Source organism: Gorilla gorilla, chromosome 6 (assembly GCF_029281585.2).
Source record: "Gorilla gorilla gorilla isolate KB3781 chromosome 6, NHGRI_mGorGor1-v2.1_pri, whole genome shotgun sequence".
NCBI classification, from domain to species: domain Eukaryota; kingdom Metazoa; phylum Chordata; class Mammalia; order Primates; family Hominidae; genus Gorilla; species Gorilla gorilla.
In genome coordinates, this window is record NC_073230.2 from 17,871,996 (window position 1) to 17,894,151 (window position 22,156).

The window sequence follows — 22,156 nt, forward strand, 5'->3', positions numbered from 1 at the left end:
TTTCATCACTGAGATAACCAGCAGCCATCACTGTCACAGAACCCCAAAAGTGGGAGATGCTTCTGTGCTCCCTGCCACCTAGAAGGAGCTGCTGTTGTGCCATCCTAGAAAAAGGGCCTCCACCTCCACCAACCCTGCACATACCTCAGACCCTGGAAACATGGATGCTCCACAGATTCCCATGCTCCAGTCCCAGCTCTGTGGCCACACTACAAGCACCCACACCTTGGAAATTAAAGCCACCAGCACAACACATGAGCCCATACCCTAGACCCTAGAGCCACTGTCACTCCACATGTATCTGCAAGCTAGACTCCAGCTCCACAACCACTCTGTGAAAACCTGCACCACAGACAACATAGATGCCACTCCAGCAGGCACATCTACACTGCAGACCTAAAAAAGTAGTTAGTCTGCACATGCCTGTGCTCCAGACCCTGTCTCTATGACTGTGCCATAAGTAGCTGTGTCTTGGACATTAGTGTTAACGAAGTGCTGCACATTGCCTGCACCCTGAACCCCATCTTTCCAGCTGTTACACAAGCATCTGTGCCTTGCACACCATTACCGACACTGCAGCAGGTGTACTTGTACCCCAGGGACTGGTGCAACTACCACCTCGGATCCTGAAGTCCCTTTATGTGTACTTATAATCCAGACCTCAGCTCCAAGGCTGCTCCATGGGTGCTATACATCAGATACTGGCACTACTGCCACTTAAAGTGCACCCAGGAGCGAGCTTGAGCCATGCTAAGAGAGAAACTCTTGGCCACAATTTCCTCTGTGGGAGAAAAGGATATCAAGAGGATCCCAGCAGGCTTTGCCACCAAATATTCCAACAACACTCTCTGCTGCATACATCCACAGCCTGGGACCTGTAACCTTTGCCAGTGCTGATCTCAGTGAATGAAACTTCATGCAGACTATGTCTCTGCACCCCTACTAGAGCCAGGATTGCTACACCTTATCCAGCCAGCATCCTCACACCCACCCATAGGTAAAGGTCTTTCTCCATTGAAACCAATCTATAAATTCTTGAAGAGGTGACTGCTCTATCAAATGTTCAGACATCTACACAAAGCAATAAGAAACATGAAATGCCAAGAAAACATGACATCATCAACAGAACACAATAATTTTCCAGTAACTAGCCCCAAACAGAGATATACAAATTACCTGACAAAGGATGCAAAATAAATGTTTTAAAGAAACTCAGCAAGATACAAGAAAACAGACCGACAACTCAATGATATTAGAAACACAATAGTTCAAGAAAGAAACTTGAACAAAACTTAAACAAAATAAATAGGTCAAGAAATAAATAGAAATAATAATAATAATAAACAGAAGTCCTACAGATGAAGAATACAGTGAATAAAGTAAAAAATGCAATTAAGAGCATCAAAAGAATTTATGAAGCAGAAGAATCTGTAGACTCAAAAATGGTCAAGTAAAATATCTAGTTAGAGGAGATAAAAGAAAAAAAAAGAAGGAAAAAGACTAAAAAAAGCTACAGGAGTTACGGTGAATCATCCAGAGAGCTAATGTCTGCATTATAGGAGTCTCAATTACCAAAGAGAGAAAAGGAGGCACAAAGATTATCCAAAGAAATAATGGCTGAACACTTCCCAAATCTGAGGAGATATATCGATATTCAGGTACTTCTGAAGCTCATAGGTCCAGTATAGATTCAACCCCCTCAAAAATTCATGGAGATATATTAATCAAACTATCAAAAATCAAAGACAATGTTCAAAGCAGAAGAGAAAAGAAAATTATGTTATATAAGAGAAATTCCACAAGGGTAGAGTAGATTTCTCAGGAGAAATTTTGCAGGTCCAGAAACAGTAGGATGATATAGTCAAAGTGCTGAATGAAAAAAAAAAAAAAAAACTGCCAACCAAGAATACCTTTCCTGGAAAATCTGTCCTTCAAAATGAAGAAGAGATAAACACATTCCCAGAAAAACAAAACAGAAAGAAAAGAGGATGTTTATTACCATTAGAACTGCCTTAAAAGAATTGCTAATGAAATTCAGCTTCAAGCCGAAAATAAAGGGCATTAATTAGTAACAACAATAACAAAAAAAACAGGATTATAAAACTAACGAGTAGGCTGGGCATGGTGGCTCACGCCTGTAATCCCAGCACTTTGGGAGGCTGAGGCAGGCGGATCACGAGGTCCAGAGATCGAGACCATCCTGACTAACACGGTGAAACCCTGTCTCCACTAAAAATACAAAAAATTAGCCGGGCGTGGTGGCGGGCACCTGTAGTCCCAGCTACTTGAGAGGCTGAGGCAGGAGAATGGCGTGAACCTGGAAGGCGGAGCTTGCAGTGAACCAAGATCAGGCCACTGCACTCCAGCCTGGCCGACAGTGAGGCTCCGTCTCAAAGAAAAAAAAAGAAAAAACTAATGAGTAAAAGTAAATAATACTTTGGCAAATTCAGAATAACACTGTAAATGATAGTTTGAAAATCACTTATAATTCTAGTAAAAAAGTTAAAAGACAAAAGGGCTAAAAATAACTATAATAATTTGTTAATGGATATATAGTACAAAATATGTAAATTATGGCATCAAAGACATAAATGCAGGAGGAGATGAGCAAGAGGGCAGAGGTTGCATATATGATTAAAGTTGAGTTGTTATTAGCTTAAAATAAACGTTTATAACCTGTCTTATATAAGACTCATCACAACAAAGAAAAAAATTACAGTAAATATACAAAAAATAAAGAGAAAAAAATGAAAACAGGCCTCTAAAAATAAATCAAGCCACAAAAGATACAGCAAGAGAGAAAGAAAGAAACCAAGAATCTAGAAAACAGGCAGAAAATAATTAACAAAATGGCAACACTAAGTTTTCACCTATCAATAATTACCTTGAATGTAAAATAATTAAATCCTCCAATCAAAAGACAAAGAGTGACTTGAATGGATAATTTTTTTAAAGAAAAAGGCCAAACTACATGCCGACTATGAGGACTCACTACAGCTTTAAAAACACACATACACTAAAAGCAAAGAGATGGAAAAAGATAGTCTGTACAAATGGAAACCAAAAAAAAGCAGGGTTAGCTATGCTTATAACAGACAAAAAAGACCTTATGTTGAAAACTTTAACCGGAGACAAAGAAAATAATTATATAATGATAAAGAAGTTAATTCATTAAGAAGATACAGTGATGATAAATATACATGCATTCAATGTTGGAGCACCTAAATATATAAAGCAAATATTATCAGAACTTGAAGGAGAAATTGACAGCAGTACAATAATAATAAATGATTTCAATACCTCATTTCCAATAATGTATAGATATCATACAAAAACAAGGATATATTGGACTTGGACAACAGTTTAGACCAAATGAACCTAACAGACATATATGCATGCAACATTTTATCCAAGAGCAGCAGAATACACATTTCTCACAGGAGTACATGGAACATTCCCCAGGATAATAATATGTTAGGCCACAAAACAAGTCTTAAAATTTTTAAGAAGATTGGAATAATATCAAGTATCTTTTTCAAACACAATGGCATGAAACTATAAATCAATAATAGAAGGAAACTGGAAAACTTACAAATATATGCAAATCAAACAATACTCTCTTGAACAACCAATAGGTTAAAGGAGAAATATAAACACCTTCAGACATACCAAAATGGAAACATACATACCAAAACTTATGAGATGTAGCAAAAGCAGTATGAAGAGGAAATTTCATCATAGAAAACACATCAAAAAAAAGAAAGGTCTTAAATAAACAATAAAATATTATATCTTAAGGAACTACAAAAAGAAGAACAAACTAAACTCATAATCAGTAAAAAGAAGGAAACCACAAAAAATGAAACAGGTGAGAAAATCCAATGGAAAGGTCAACAAAACTAACATTTTTTTGAAAAAATATACCATATAGATAAATCTAACTAGACTAAAAAAAATTTAATTAAGTGACATTAGAAATGAAAGAGGAGACATTACAATTGATATCAGAGAAATACAAGAGATCTTAAGAGACTATCATGAATGATTATATACCAACAAATTGGATAATCTAAAAGACTTAATGGATTAAATCTTAGAAACATACAGACTACCAAAACGGAATCATGAAGAAATAGAAAATCTGAATAGACCAATGAGTAAGAAGATTAAATCAGTAATTTAAAAAAATCTATTATTAAGGAAAAGTCCAGGACTTGATAGCTTCACTGGTAAATTCTACCAAACATTAAAAAAAAAAAAAAAAACTAATACTAATACTTCTCAAACTCTTCCAAAAAATTGAAGAGGAGAAAAATTTTCAAACTCATCTTATGAGGCCAGCATTACCTTGATACCAAAGCCAGGCAATAACACTACAAGAAAAGAAAATTCAAGCCAATATCCCTGATCAACACAAATGCAAATATCTCCTCCCCAAATACTAGCAAATCTAAAATAAAAGAATATTAAAAGAATCATACACCATGATCAAGTGGGATTTATCCTTGTGATGTAGGGATGGTTCAACATATGCATTCAATTAATGTGATACAACACATTAACAAAATGAAAGACAAAAATAATATGATCATCTCAATAGATGCATAAAAAGCATTTCATAATATTCAACATCCTTTAATAATAAAAACTCTCCACAAATTAGGTATAAAAGGAACGTTCCTCAACATACTAAAGGACATATACCACAAGCCCACTATAAGCTCTTCCATTAAGAACAGAAACAAGATAAGAATGCCCACTCTTTCCACTGCTATTCAACATAATTCTGGAAGTCCTAGCCAGAGCAATTCAGCAGAAAAAGAAACAAAAGGCATGCAATTAAAGAGTCAGAGGGATAAATAAAAGAAGGAAAGAAGTAAAGTTACTTCTCTTTGAGAGTATATTATATGCACAAAGACTCCACAAAAAACTGTTAAAACTAATAAATGAATTCAGTTACAGCATGAAAAATCAACATAAAAGTCAGAATTTTAATACTCTAACAACTACTCAAAACAGAAATTAAGAAAACAATCCTATTTCCAAAGGCATCAAAAAGAATAAGTATCTAAGAATAAATTTAGCCAAGGAAGTGAAAGATCTGTTACACTGAAAATTATAAAAGTCAGATAAAATAATTAAACAAAACATAAATAAATGGAATCAATATTGCCAAATTATCCATTCTACCTGAAGTGACCTACAAATTCAGTGCAAATCTCATCAAAATTACAATGAATTTTTCACAAAAATAAAAAAAAACTACCCTAAAATTTATATAGAACTACAAAAGACCCTAAATAGCTAATGTAGTCTTGAGTAAGAAGAACGAAACTGCAGGCATCTCCTGATTTCAAATTATATTAAAAGGCTAGAATAATCAAAACATTCCATGCTTATGGATAGGAAGAATCAATATCATGAAAATGGCCATAATGCCCAAAGTAATTTATAGACTCAATGCTATTCCCATCAAGCTACCATTGACTTTCTTCACGGAATTAGCAAAAACTACTTTAAATTTCATATGGAACCAAAAAAGAGCCCATGTACCCAAGACAATCCTAAGCAAAAGAAACAAAGCTGGAGGCATCATGCTACCTGCCTTCAAACTATACTACAAGGCTAAAATAACCAAAACAACATGGTACTGGTACCAAAACAGATATATAAACCAATGGAACAGACCAGAGACCTCAGAAATAACACCACACATCTACAATTATCTGATCTTTGACAAGCCTGACAAAACAAGCAGTGGGGAAATGATTCCCTATTTAATAAATGGTGTTGGGAAAACTGCCTAGCTGTATGCAGAAAACTGAAACTGGACCCCTTCCTTACACCTTATACAAAAATTAACTCAAGATGGATTAAAGACTTAAAACATAAGATCTAAAACCATAAAAACCCTAGAAGAAAACCTAGGCAATACAATTCAGGACCTAGGCATGGGCAAAGACTTCATGACTAAAACACCAAAAGCAATGGCAATAAAAGCCAAAATTGACAAATGGGGTCTAACTAAATGAAAGAGCTTCTGCACAGCAAAAGAAACTATCATCAGAGTGAACAGGCAACCTACAGAATGGGAGAAAATTGTTGCAATCTACCCATCTGACAAAGGGCTAATATCCAGAATCTACAAGGAACTTAAACAAATTTACAAGAAAAAAAAAAAAAAACAACCCCATCAAAAAGTGGGCAAAGGATATGAACAGACACTTCTCAAAAGAAGACATTTATGCAGCCAACAAACATACGAAAAAAAGCTCATCATCACTGGTCATTAGAGAAAAACAAATCAAAACAGCAATGAGATACCATCTCATGGCAGTTAGAATGGTGATCATTAAAAAGTCAGGAAACAACAGATGCTGGAGAGGATGTGGAGAAGTAGGAATGCTTTTATACTGTTGGTGGGAATGTAAATTAGTGCAACCACTGTGGAAGACAGTATGGCAATTCCTCAAGGATTGAGAACCAGAAATCCCATTTGACCCAGCAATCCCATTACTGAGTATACACCCAAAGGATTATAAATCATTCTGCTATAAAGACACATGCACATGTATGTTTACTGCAGCACTATTCACAATTGCAAAGACTTGGAACCAACCCAAAATCCCATCAATGATAGACTGGATAGAGAAAATGTGGCACATATATACCATGGAATACTATGCAGCCATAAAAAAGGATGAGTTCATGTCCTTTTCGGGGACATGGATGAAGCTGGAAACCATCAATCTCATCAAACTAACACAGGAACAGAAAACCAAAGACTGCATGTTCTCACTCATCAGTGGGAGCTGAACAGTGAGAACACATAGACACAGGGAGAGGAACATCACATACCAGGACCTGTCAGGGCGTGGGACGCTAGGGGAGGGATAGCGTTAGGAGAAATATCTAATGTAGGTGATGGCTGATGGGTGCAGCAAACACATGTATACCTATGTAACAAACCTGCATGTTCTGCATAAGTACCCCAGAAATAAACCCACACAGGTAAGGTCAACTAATTTGTGACAAAAGACTAAGAATACAAGATGAGGAAAAGGCAGTCTCTTTAGTAAATGGTTTTTCTAAACACTGGATATCAACATGCAAAAACAAAATAAATGAAACTGAACCCTTCTCTTAAACCACACACAAAAATCAACTTAAAATCAATCGAAGACTTAAATGCAATACCTAAAACTGAGAAGCTCCTAAAAAAAAAAGAGCAAAAGTTCTTTGATATTCATTGGTCTCTACAATAATTTTTCAGAGCACAAGCAGCAAAAGCAAAAATAAACAATTGCACCGCACGAAACAAAAATGTTTCTTCATAGCGGAGGAAATAATCAGCAAAATCAAAAGGCAAACTATGGAATGAGAGAAAATATTTGAAAGCCATGTATCCATAAGGAGTTAATATCTGAAATACAAAAAGAAATCATACAACTCAATAATGAAAAATAAAACAAGGCACAGATTGAAAAATCTGTGGGAAAAGGATCTGAATAAATATTTTTCTAAAAAGGACATACAAATGGCAAACAGATATTTTTAAAAGTGTTCAGCATCACTAATCATAAGGGTAATGTCAATCAAAACCACAATGAGCTATCACCTCACACCTGTTAGGATGGCTATTACCAAGAAGTCAAAAGATAACAAATGTTGACAAAGATGAGGAGTAAAGGAAACCCATGTACATTGTCAGTGGACATGTAAATTATACAGTAATAATGGAACACAGTATACGAATCCCTCAAAAAATTAAAAATAAAACTCATATGATCCAGCAATCTCACTTCTGGCTTCTGAACATTTATCCAAAGGAAACAAAACCATCTCAAAGATGCATCTGGATTCCCATTTCACTGCAACACAATTGCCAAGATTTGGAAACAACCTAAGTGTAAGTCATCAGATGAAATTCATATGAAATACATATATACACACACACACACACACACACACACACACACATATGTATGGAATATATATACAATGGAATATTATTAAGCCTTAAAAAAGGAAATCCATTTATGACAACATGAATGAACTTGGAAGACTTTATGCTAAGTGAAATAAGCCAGACACAGAAACACAAGCACTGCATGATCTCACTTATATGTGGAATCTAAAAAAAGGTGAACTCATATAAACAGTTTAGAAGGGTGGTTTCCAGGTGCAGGGGACTGAGGAAAATGGAAAGATGTTCATCAAAAGGTACAAACTTGCAAAAGGCACAAACTTTTATCGTGACTTTTATAACTTGAAGTTATGAAATGAATAAGTTCTGGAGCCCTAATGTATAGCATGGCAACTATGGTTAATAATAATGTATTATATACCTGAAATTTTCTAAGAGAGTAGATCTTGGCCGAGCGCGGTGGCTCACGCCTGTAATCCCAGCACTTTGGGAGGCCGAGGCGGGTGGATCATGAGGTCAGGAGATCGAGACCATCCTGGCTAACAAGGTGAAACCCCGTCTCTACTAAAAATACAAAAAATTAGCCGGGCGCGTTGGCGGGCGCCTGTAGTCCCAGCTACTCAGGAGGCTGAGGCAGGAGAATGGCGTGAACCCGGGAAGCGGAGCTTGCAGTGAGCCGAGATTGCGCCATTGCAGTCCGCAGTCCGGCCTGGGCGACAGAGCGAGACTCCGTCTCAAAAAAAAAAAAAAAAAGAAAGAGAGTAGATCTTAAGTATTCTCACCACAAGAAGAAGAATTATGTGTGATAATAAATATATTAATTAGCTTGATTGTGGTAATTATTTTACTAGGTATAGTATAATTAGCTTAACTGTGGTAATTATTTTACTATGTATACATGTATCAAAACCTCACATAACACAACTTGAATATATACAATTTTTGTTAATTATATCTTAAGAAAGCTGAAAAAATATTAAATGCAAAAAAATTAAATGATTTTTTAAGTGATTTTCAACAATGTGTTTATAATGGCTATTCTTTGTCTTCATGAGTTGCACTGAAAATTGGTTCTTAAGTTTGGGTGGATTTATGAGAGACATGTGACTGTGCTGAGTATTGTCAACAATTCAAAAATCTCTTAAAACTTGCATGGCAGAACATTTTTTATAAATGTAAATCTTTGGGCATGAGCAAATTAACTGTTGGTACAAAAAATTAAAGCTAAAATAACAGAACTGCTATTGTTAAACTGTTGTTTTAAAAACGTAGAGAAAAATTTACAAATGTTTTTATTTTAAAAAATAAGTATAACCTGTTTGACTCATCACCAATGAATATGATTATTGTCTCAGTTATCGATAGTTTACTATTCTTTCCTCCATAATGAAGCTAAGTGCAGTAAATATGGTGTGGTAAATAGTATGCAAGACTACAGAACTTCTTTTTGAAAGTGTTACCTGTAATGAATTTTAAGTTAAAAGACTCTTTGCATGAACGTGACACTGATTGCATAATTTGTTTATAAGAAATTATGTCCAACAGGGTGATCTAAGAAATTCAACCACTTGATAAAGTTTGCTTCCTCATTTGAAGAATTCATCTTTATATCTTGCTGCAGTATCTGGCAACTTTCCACTCTCCTCCCTTCATGATAGTAATTATGAAAAGTTATTTTCATCCCAAGTAGTCTACATGGTAAAAGGAAATTTTTGTTAGTAGCATAGACTTGGTGCTTTTTTAAAAGAACAAAAGTTTTAAATGAAAGACAATTTAAGACTACTCAAGTCATTATAAAAGTCAATTATCAAAGTTAAAACATTATCACATATATATTAAGAAATCCTAGCTCATTGAACTCGCCTGCAGCTCTCGGGTTCCTGTGGCTTTCTTCTTTATCGGAACCAGGGCTACAGGCCAGCAACCATGTCCAAGGGACCTGCAGTTGGTATTGATCTTAGCACCACCTACTCTTATGTGGGTGTTTTCCAGCACGGAAAAGTAGAGATAATTGCCAATGATCAGGGAAACCGAACCACTCCAAGCTATGTCGCCTTTACGGACACTAAACAGTTGATTGGTGATGCTGCAAAGAATCAAGTTGCAATGAAACCCACCAACACAGTTTTTGATGCCAAACGTCTGACTGGACGCAGATTTGATGATGCTGTTGTCCAGTCTGATATGAAGCATTGGCCCTTCATGGTAGTGAATGATGCTGACAGGCCCCAGGTCCAAGTAGAATACAAGGGAGAGACCAAAAGCTTCTATCCAGAGGAGGTATCCTCTATTGTTCTGACAAAGATGAAGGAAATTGCAGAAGTCTACCTTGGGAAGACTGTTACCAGTGCTGTGGTCACAGTGCCAGCTTACTTTAATGCCTCTCAGCTTCAGGTTACCAAAGATGCTGGAACTATTGCTGATCTCAATGTACTTAGAATTATTAATGAGCCAACTGTTGCTGCTATTGTTTACAAAAGTTCAGACAAAAAGGTTGGAGCACAAAGAAATGTGCTTATCTTTGACCTGGGGGGTGGCACTTTCGGTGTGTCAATCCTCACTATTGAGGATGGAATCTTTGAGGTCAAGTCTACAGCCAGAGACACCCACTTGGGTGGAGAAGATTTTGACAACCGAATGGTCAACCATTTTATTGCTGAGTTCAAGTGCAAGCATAAGAAGGACATCAGTGAGAGCAAGAGAGCTGTAAGATGCCTCCATACTGCTTGTGAACATGCTAAGCGTACTCTCTCTTCCAGCACCCAAGTCAGTATTGAGATCGATTCTCTCTATGTAGGAATTGACTTCTATACCTCCATTACCTGTGCCCAATTTGAAGAACTGAATGCTGACCTGTTCTGTGGCACCCTGGATCCAGTAGAGAAAGCCCTTTGAGATGCCAAACCAGACAAGTCACAAATTCATGATATTGTCCTGGTTGGTGGTTCTATTAGTATCCCCAAGATTCAGAAGCTTCTCCAAGACTTCTTCAATGGAAAAGAACTGAATAAGAGCATCAGCCCTGATGAAGCTGTTGCTTATGGTTGTCCAGGCAGCCATCCTGTCTGGAGACAAGTCTGAAAATGTTCAAGATTTGCTGCTCTTGGACGTCACTCCTCTTTCCCTTGGTATTGAAACTGCTAGTGGAGTCATGACCATCCTCATCAACTGTAATACCACCATTCCTACCAAGCAGACACAGACCTTCACTACCTATTCTGACAACCAGCCTGCTGTGCTTATTCAGGTTTATGAAGGTGAGCATGCCATGTCCAAGGATAACAACCTGCTTGGCAAGTTTGAATTCACGGGCATACCTCCTGAACCCCAAGGTGTTCCTCAGATTGAAATCACTTTTGACATTGATGCCAATGGTATCCTCAGTGTCTCTGCTGTGGACTAAAGTACAGGAAAAGAGAATAAAATTACTATCACTAATAACAAGGGCCATTTGAGCAAGGAAGACATTGAACGTATGGTCCAGGAAGCTGAGAATTAAAAAGCTGAAGATGAGAAGCAGAGGGACAAGGTGTCATCCAAGAATTCACTTGAGTCCTATGCATTCAACATGAAAGCAACTGTCGAAGATGAGAAACTTCAAGACAAGATTAACGATGAGGACAAACAGAAGATTCTGGACAGGTGTAATGAAATTATCAACTGGCACAATAAGAATCGGACTGCCAAGAAGGAAGAATATGAACATCAGCAGAAAGAGCTGGAGGAAGTTTGCAACCCCATCATCACCAAGCTGTAACAGAGTGCAGGAGGCATGCCAGGAAGAATGCCTGGGGGATTCCCTGGTGGTGGAGCTCCTCCCTCTGGTGGTGCTTCCTTAGGGCCCACCATTGAAGAGGTTGATTAAGCCAACCCAAGTATAGATATAGCATTGTTCCACACATTTAAAACATTTGAAGGACCTAAATTTGTTGCAAATTCTGTGGCAGTTTTAAAAAGTTAAGCTGCTATAGTAAGTTACTGGGCAGTCTCAATACTTGAATATGGAACATATGCACAGGGGAAGGAAATAACATTGCACTTTATAAACACTGTATTGTAAGTGGAAAATGCAATGTCTTAAATAAAACTATTTAAAATTGGCACCATAAAAAAAGAAACCTTAAAAATAATTTAATTCGATTATCAATAACTTTGATTATACCAAAGTTATCAAAACGATTCAACTTTCAAACTAAAATGATAAAATGAAGATTACAATTGGACAAATTTTGGCTCAAGACTAAGCCCCTGATTTTCTGCCCTGTTACTTCAAACCTCCTCTGTCCCAAAGATTTTCCATATCCCTAAACACAGTCACAATGCATCCAAGTACTTACAGCTAGAAATCACTATGGATTTACCTGTTTCCCATAATCCACCAATACATGTTATCAGTTATCTAAAATAGACATGAAATTATAATCTATCCCCCTTGTTTTTATTTGAGACAGAGTCTCACTCTGTAGCCCAGGCTGGAGTGAAGTGCTGTGATCATAGCTTACTGGAGCCTGGAATTCCTGGGTTTAAGCGATCCTCCTGCCTCTGTCTCCCAAGTAGCTGAGACTACAGGTATGTGCCACCATGCTCACTATCTATCTATATGCTATCTATTTACCTATTTATTTATTGTAGAGACAGGGTCTCACTATGTTGCCCATGCTGGTCTCCAACCCCTGGCTTCAAGCCATTCTCTCTCCTTGGCCTCCCAAAGTGCTGGGATTATAAGCATGAGCCATTGTGCCCAGCCCCTATCAATTTTTAAATAGCTTCAAAATACTCTTTCTATTTTTTCTGTTCTGACTTTTCTGTAGCTTGCTTTCCACATAGTGGCAGAAGTAATTCTTTAAAATGTTAATAAATCCTGCATGCATCTGATTAAAACCCTTCTAAGTTTCTTTAGTGTTAATTTGAAAAATATTTTTAAAATTGACATAACATAATTTGATCTGAAATTATAGATTTGGCCAATCCCATTGACTTCTTCCTTACTCCTGTTAAGCATATTTTCTCATATGTGCCAAACATTTCTCTCTTCCTAACATTTGGACATGCTGTTTTCTCTATCAAGAGTGTTCTTCACCCTTTTCTCTGCAGGACGAGTTCCTTTTCATTGTTCCTATCTCAGTTGAAATTTCTCCTTTGTTAGAAAGACCTTCACTTTCATCTCTATCTAAAATATGTTCTCAGAATCTAATCATCCCCATCCCATTCCACCCCCTTTTTCTCCATCTCCATATCCAGATATGTAGGTCATTAACTTATTGCTATCTGTCATTCTTTGAATTAATTGTTTACTGCTTCTATCTTAGCCCCTCTCCTCACCTTAACTCATATATATAAATTAGCCTAAGTTAAAATTGGTATCATTATACACTGTTTTGCTTAAAGTTGCACTTTCTATGAATCTATTGACAGTAAGTGAATACTTACTGTATTGCATTGGGAGAAAGATCTTGTGGTCTGCAACTGATTTTTTTCAAAAACATTTTAGCTTGATTTTCAGCTTTAATCATAACAGAGCAACTGAGATCATGACCTTCTTGCCATATACAAATGTAAAGCTGCACAAAACATATAAGGCAATTGTTTTTAGTTTTGGTACAACAGATAGCACAGGATGTTGATCTTTGCAAAATAGAAACAAGTGAGCCCAATGACTACTCCATTCAGTTGAGAATATTTCCTAAATCATCATCCAAAGAGATAAAGCCCAAGCAGAGTATGGAAATTTCAGTGAAATGAAGAGGCAGAGAGTTGAGGATGAGACTACTTAGGCAGCTGACTATTGTAGGGCATGGTGCCAGAGATAAGAAAATTATGCAGAGAAGCAGTTCTAAAATTCTTCTTAGGGATCTCTATAAGTCTTTTGTTAAATATTAGGTTTTGCATGCATACAGCAAGAATCCACAAGGCCTGGCAGAAAATAATTTGAGGTCTGTAAGCTAAACATATATTTAAGAGGTTGAGCAACGTTAAGATACTTAGGAGCTCTTACAAGCCAGAGTTGAGAGACCTCACCTAGTATCCTGGATAGTCTATTGAAAGCCACACAGGTTATACCTTAGAAGTAAAAACTACTCTAGACCCATCCTAACAAAGTTGAAAAACAAGAGTGAAAAGTTAAAGCTGATGTACCAGTAATTAACTGTCATGATAAAATTTAACACTTTTTAAATTAAGATTACAAAACTCAGATTCTCAACAATGTAGCAACCACAATGTTCAGCAATAACAAAAAGTTACTACACATGTAGAGAGGGAAGAAAATTATTGATTGCATCACCAGCAAAATTACATTACAGGTAAAATTGATGGAAGGTTTTTGGCTAAAAAAAAACAGAGAAGTTAATGCATAAATAGAGAAGAATATATAGAAAATACTTTTTTATTAAAAGTTAATTGACTAAGCAAAGTAAAAACAAAATATGTTACATTATTTATATCATATGTAGAAGTAAAATGTATAAAAACAATGAAACCATACTGTCACATATTTATGGTAGACTAAAATAAATTAAGAATACATATAATAGTGCTAAAAGCAGCTACTGAGATGATACAATAAAGGAATTTAGCATATTTAGCCAATAAAGTAAATAGATACAATTGAGTATTTTAAAAATACTCAGCTAATACAAAACAAGGCAGTATAAGAGGAGGAAAGAGAACCAAACCAAAATTGAACAACTAGAAATGAAATAGCAAGTTAAATCTAGCCAGATTAACAATTACATTAAACATAAATGGACTAAACATACTAATTAAAAGACAGAGATTGTCAGACTGGATAAAATAACATTATTTGCGTACTGTTTACAAGAGATACATATAAGTATAAAAGCACAAATAGTAAAAATGAAATAATGGACAAAATATAACATGCAAACACTTAAATCAAGTCTTGAGTGCCTATGTTAGTATCAGACAAAGACTTCAAGATAAGAAATATTACCAAAGATAATGAGGGACATTTTATAGTAATAAAAGGTCATTTTATTAAGAAGACATAAATATGCTTGCACCAAATGACAGATATTCAAAATACACAAAAAAATAGCTGACTGATCCTAAGAAAATATATAAAATTCCCAAAAATTGCAGGAAATTTTAACTTTTCTATTGATAATTCTCTCAATAATAACTGATTTAGGAGTAGAAAGAAAATCAGCAAGGATAGAGAAAATGTAAACACTATCAACCAATATAACCAAATTGATATATATAGATATATAGCTATGGTAAATTATACTTAAAAACTACAATCTCCATGGAATTCTTTTCAAGTGCACATGGAATGTTTACCAAGAAAAACTAGATGCCAGGCCATTAAAAAGTCTAAATTCATTTTAAAGATCTGAGATCATAAAGAATATATTCCTTAAAACAGGAACAAATTAAAAATCAATAACAAAGTAAAACTTGAGCAATCCCCAATTTAATAGAAATATTTGAGAAATTCCCAAATAGTTTAAAGTTAAAGAGCACACTTAAAAATAATCCATGAGTCAAAGAATTAATCATGGCAAAATTAGAAAATGTTTTGAACTAAATAATAATAACACCATATATCAAAATTTGTGGGATATAATTACAGGAAAATGTATAGTTTTGATGCGTATATTAGCAAGGAAGAAGGATTTAAAATAAGTGACCAAAAAACATTTATCTTAAGAATGTAGAAAAGTAGAGTAAATTGATCTCAAAGTAAGTAGAAGAAAAGAAGTATAGGAGATAGTATTGGAAATCAATAAAATTTTAAAACAGTTCAGAAAAAAATTAATAAAATCTAAAGTTGGTGTTCTGACAGCCACAATATAATTAATATGCACCTAGATGGACTTATCAAGAAAAAAAATAGGAAAAAAAATACAGACTGCTCATGTCAACAATGGAAGAAAGAGAGACAGGACAAAGCTACAGATACAGGAGACCTTAAAGGAAATATAAGAGAATATTATAAACAACTTTATGCCAATACATTTCAGAATTTTAATGAAGTGGACAAATTCCTTATAAGACACTAATTTATCAATAGTTGGGCAAAATAAATGGAAAATCTGAATAGCCCTATATAGTTCTATATCTGTTAAAAATTTTAATTTGTAGTTAAAATATACTTCTCATAAAGAAAATTCAGTCAAATAAATGACTACACTGTTAAATTCTAGCAAAACTTAAGGAAAATATCCTGCTAATATTGTGCAAAATGTTTCATGATATAAAGGAGATGGGGACATTTCCCAAATCATTTTATGAGGTAAGCTAACCCATACCTAAGCCAGGAAAAGCACATGGCAAGAAAATAAACACTCCTTATGAACATAGCCAAAAACCCTTAAGAAAATCTTAGCAAATTGAATCCAGCAATAATCCAAAAGAATCATAATTGTCTAGATTGTATCCCAATATGCAAAATTAGGCAATCATTTTGAAAATTAATTTAATCCAGTGTTCCACATTAAAAAGGGAAAATTATATGTTCATCATATAATCAAAAAATATTTAATATTATTCAATTCTTATTTATGACAGCTTCAGCAACCAAGGAATAGAATACTTCCTTAAACTGATACAGAGAATTTATTTAGAAAGCTACAAATATTATACTTATTGGTGAGAAACTGAATGTTTCTTCTTTAAAATTGGAACCAAGTCAAGAATATTTGACTGACTACTTCAGTCAAAATTATCGGGGGAACCCACCCCTGATAATTCACGTAGGTTCTTTTCTATTTTCCCTAAGTGTCAGCCGGTCTGAGAAATAAAGGGAAAGGGTAAAAAAGAGAGAAATTTTAAAGCTGGATGTCTGGGGGAGACATCACATGTCAGCAGGTTCTGTGATGCCCCCAAAGCTGCAAAACCAGTAAGTTTTTATTAGTGATTTTCAAAAGAGGAGGGAGTGTACGAATAGGGTGTGGGTCACAGAGATCATACGCTTTACAAGGTAATAAGACATTACAAGGCAAATGGAGGCAGAGTGAGATCACGGGACCAGGGTGAAATTAAAATTGCTAATGAAGTTTCAGGCATGCATAGTCATTGATAACATCTTATCAGGAGACAGGGTATAAGAGCAGACAACTGGTCTGACCAAAATTTATTAGGTGGGAATTTCCTCATCCTAATAAGCCTGGGAGCGCTACGGGAGACTGGGGCTTATTACATCCCTTATCTACAACCGTAAAAGGCAGACGTCCCCAGAGCAGCCATTTTAGAGGCCTACCACTAGGCACTCATTCTCTTTCTCAGGGCTTTTCCTTGCTGAGAAAAAGAATTCAGCGATATTTCTCCTATTTGCTTTTGAAAGAAGAGAAATATGGCTCTGTTCCGCCCAGCCCACAGGCAGCCAGACTTTAAGGTTATCTCCCTTGTTCCCTGAACATCGCTGTTATCCTGTTCTTAAGGTGCCCAGATTTGATATTGTTCAAACACACATGCTCTACAAACAATTTGTGCAGTTAACACAATCATCACAGGGTCCTGAGGTGACATACATCCTCCTCACTTGCGAAGATGACAGGATTAAGAGATTAAAGTAAAGACAGGCATAGGAAATCACAAGAATATTGATTGGGGAAGTGATAAATGTCCATGAAATCTTCACAATTTATGTTCAGAGACTGCAGTAAAGACAGGTGCAAGAAATTATAAAAGTATTAATTTGGGGAGCTAATAAATGTCCATGAAATCTTCACAATGTATGTTCTTCTGCCACAGTTTCAGCCAGTCCCTCCATTCAGAGTACGTGACTTCCTGCAACACAAAATTGTACTGGAGGTCCAAGCCAATGTGAATAGAAAGAAAACAAAGTAAAATCATCTGGAGGCACAAGGAAAATATAAAACTGTCTTTATTCACAGATAACATGATAATGTACATGGAATACTAAGAAATCTTAAAAATTAAGAAAACTACTAGAACTAATGAGTAAATTTAACAATATTGTATAATAAAAGGTCAATAAACAAAAATAAGTCATGTTTCTATGTATGAGAAAAATAGACAAACTAAAAATAAGAATAATCAAAATCTAATAATAATAAATTTAATTAAAATTAGTAAAAGTACTAACCTGACAGCAACAAAACATTGCTGAGAAAAATTAAACACGTTAGCTAAATGATGTCCCATGTATCTAAAACAGAAAACTCAATATTATTAAGATATCAATTACCAAATTGACATATAGGTTCAATGCTGTCTATTAAGTCTTTAATTCATTTTGAGTAAATTTTTGTATATAGTGTGAGATAAGGGTCCAGTTCCATTCTTTTGCATATGGATATCCAGGTTTTCCAACACCATTTATTGACAATATTGTCCTTTTTCCACTGTGTGTTCTTGGCAGCTTTTTTGTAGAAACTGACAAGTTGATTTTAAAGTTTATATGGTAATGCAGAAGATTCACAATAGCCAAACTTATCTTGAGAAAGAACAAAATTAAAAGATTTACAATACCTGACTTTAAGGCTTACGATAAGCTACAGCAGTTTTAGCAGTACAATATTAATATAAGAATAAGTGAAGAGCTCAGGAGAACAAAAATAAGCAAATGCTTATATGGCCTTTTCAACAAATACACCAAAGTAGCTTAACAGAGAAAGAAAAATCTTTTCAACAGATAGAAATCTTAATATATTAACTGGAAAAAAAAGCTAGAACTATATCTCATAAACCCTGCACAAAAATTATTTCATATGGGCTATTAAACTAAATGTGAAAGCTAAAAGTATAATGCTCCTAAATCACACACACACACACACACACGAGAGAGAGAGAGAGAGAGAACATCTTCACAACCTCTTAGATGATATAAAGAAAAGTAATAAGAATAAAGGAAAACATTTGTAAACTATATTTCATGAAATTCAAAAGTTTATCAAAAACACCATTTAAAAACTAAATTTTTAAGCCATAGGTTGGATGAATATATTTGTGATACACACATTTGACAAGGGATTTGTATCTAGAATGTATAAAGACTTTATATGACTCGAGAATAAATAGACAATTTGAATGAACAGACATCCCATGTTTATAGATTGGAAGAATTAATATTGTTAAGATGTTCATACGACCAGAAGCAATCTACAGATTCAATGCAATTCGTATTAAAATTTGAATGTCATCTTTCACAGAAATAAAAAAAAATTCTAAAATTCATATGGAACCACCAAAAAAACCCAAATAGGTAAGGAAAAAAGAACAAAGCTGGGGACATCACACTAACTGTCTTCAACATAAACATACTATCATAAACAGATAGTAATTAAAACAGCATGGTGGTGGCATAAAAATAGACCCATTGACCAATGGAACAGAGTTGGGAGTCCAAAGATGAGCCCATGCATGCCTAGTCAATTGATTTTTGCCAAATTGCCAAGAAAACACAAGGAAAAAAGGACAGTTTCTTCAGTAAATGTTGTTTGAAAAGTGAATATCCACATGCAGAAGAATTAAATTGGACTCTTACCTCACACCATATACAAAAATCAACTGAAAATGGATTAGACTTAAATGTAAGACCTGAAACTGTGAGACTACTAAAAGAACATAAGGAAAAACAAATAAGTTATGACTTTCTTAGATTTGACCCCTAAAGCGCAGACAAAAAAAAAGTAAAAATAGACAAATGGGATTACATAAAAATAAAATCTCAAATAAAAAGTTTCTGCACAACAGGGAAAACAACAGAGTGAAGAGACAGCCTATGGATTGGGAGAAAATATTTGCAAGCCAGATATTTGTTGAGGGGTTAATATTCAAAATATATTTAAAAACTCAAATTACTCTGTAGAAAGAAAATAATAATTCTAATTTAAAAATGAGAAAAGGATATGAATAGACTCTTCAAAAGAAGATATGGCCAACAGATATATGAAAAAATGTCAAAATTGTTAATCATTAGGGAAATGCAAATGAAAACCACAGTAAGATATCACCTCACACCCGTCAGAATGGCTGTTATCAAAAAGACAGATAAGTATTAGTGAGGATATGGAGAAAAGTGAACCCTTTTACACTGTTGGGAACATAAATTAGCACAGTCGTGCACTGCATGACGATGTTTCAGTGAACTACAGACAGCATATGTGGTAAGGTTCTTGTATGATTATAATGAAGCTGAAAAATTCCAATCGCCTAGTGACATCTTAATAATCCTAACCATGTGGAGAATTAACCTAATGTGTGTGTGTTTATGTCTTAGTTTTTAACAAAAACATTTAGAAAGTAAATTTTTAAAAATACAATAAATTTAAAATAGATAAAAGCTTGCAGAATAAGATTATGAAGATAGAAATATTTTTGTACAGCTGTATGATTTGTGTTTTGAACCATGTCATTACAAAGCAGTCAAAAGGATGATCAAAATTAGAAGTTTATACAGTAAAAATGTATAGCAAGCTGTTAAGGTATTACTAAAGAAAGAAAATTTTAATATAAATTTAGATTTGCATAAGTTAGTGTGTATAAAGTGTACAGCAGTGGACAGTAATGTTCTAAACCTTCACACTCTCTCATCACTCACTGACACCCAGAGCAACTTTCAGTCCTGCAAACTAAATTTATGGTAAGTGCCCTATGTAGATGTATCCTGTTTTTTATCTTATATACCATATGTTTACTGTGTCATTGCTGTTTAGATTATTTAGATACACAAACACTTTCCACTGTGTTACAACTGTCTACAGTATTCAGTACAGTAACATACTGTATTGGTTTATAGCTAGGAACAATAGGCTGTACCACATAGCCAAGTGTGAAGTCGGCTGTACTATCGAGGTTTTTGTAAGTACACTCTGTGATGTCTACACAATGACAGAATCATCTACCAATACGTTTGTCATAACATATCCCCATCAATAAACAATGTAGACTGGACAGCCATTACGGAAAATTATATGGAAGCTCCACAAAAACACTAAAAATAGAATGACCATATAATCTAGCACTTTCATTTCTGAGTATTTATGCAAAAGACTTAAAATTAGTATGTTGAAGAGATATTTGCACACCCCTATTTCTTGCAGCACTATTTACAACAGCTAAGTTGTGGGATCAACCTAAGTATTCATCAACAAATAAATGGAAAAAGAAAATGTCATATATATACATGCAATGGAATACCATTTAGCCTTAAAAAAGAAAAAAATTTTGTCATTTGTGACAATATGGTTAGAATTGGAGAACATTATACGAAGTGACATAGGCCAGGCACAGAAATACAAACACTATACTGCATATTCTCACTTACATGTAGAATCTGAAACAATTGAACTCAAAGAAGCAGAGCAAATTTTTTGTTATCAGACACTATGGAGTGAGGGGGATGAGAGGGATAAGGAGATGACGGTGAAAGGGTAGAAAAACTTCATTAGACAGAAAAATAAGTATTTTTTTTTTACTTTGAGATATATTACACAGCGTGATATCATAACTAATAATAATGTATTCCACATTTCAAAATTGCTGAGAGTAAATTTCAAATATTGTCACCACAAAAAAGATATTTTAAGTGAATATGTTAATTAGCTTGGTTTAATTTTTCTACATTGTATTCATAAATTATGACATTGCTTTGTACCCTGTAAATATATACAACTATAATTTGACAATTTCCAATTAAAAAACTAAAATTTAAAACAAATAATACCTATTGCAAGTAAATAAAACCTAGTAAATATTTTAGTAATAATAAAGAAAATGAGTAAAAGACATGACCAGACACTTCACAAAATAATATGTACAAACAGCCAATGAACACATTAAAATGTGTTCAGCATCATCAGATATCAATAAAATATAAATAAAAACTCTCATAAGGTACCACTACACATTCACCAGAATTAGTAAAATTAAATACTGACACTACCACCACATTTTAGAAAAAATGTGGAGCTTTCATGTATTGTTGATAAAGGTGTAAAATGGTAAAGCCACTTTGTAAAATGACTTAGAAATTTCTTATGAAGTTACACATCTACTTATCCTATAATGCAGCAATTCCATTCCTGGGTATTTACTGAAATAATGAAAATAAATGTCCACAAAATCATTTTATACAAGAATGCTCACAGTAGGGTTATTTATGATAGTAAAAATAGTGAAGCAATCCAAATATCAATTGACAAAGAATAATATACTCATATAATGGAACACTATTCAGCAATAAAAAGAAACTAATTAGTGATATAAGGAACAACACTAATGAGTCTGAAAACATGCTTA

At 34.5% G+C, this 22,156-nt stretch overlaps 1 long non-coding RNA gene and 1 pseudogene across 1 annotated transcript in view; one reads left to right on the forward strand and one right to left on the reverse strand.

The window, feature by feature from the left end:
• Window positions 1–22,156, reverse strand: part of LOC129523768 (uncharacterized) — a 230,615-nt gene that overhangs the window by 37,002 nt on the left and 171,457 nt on the right. The window lies entirely within an intron of this gene.
• On the forward strand, window positions 9,838–12,045 carry LOC101154214 (heat shock cognate 71 kDa protein-like; annotated as a pseudogene).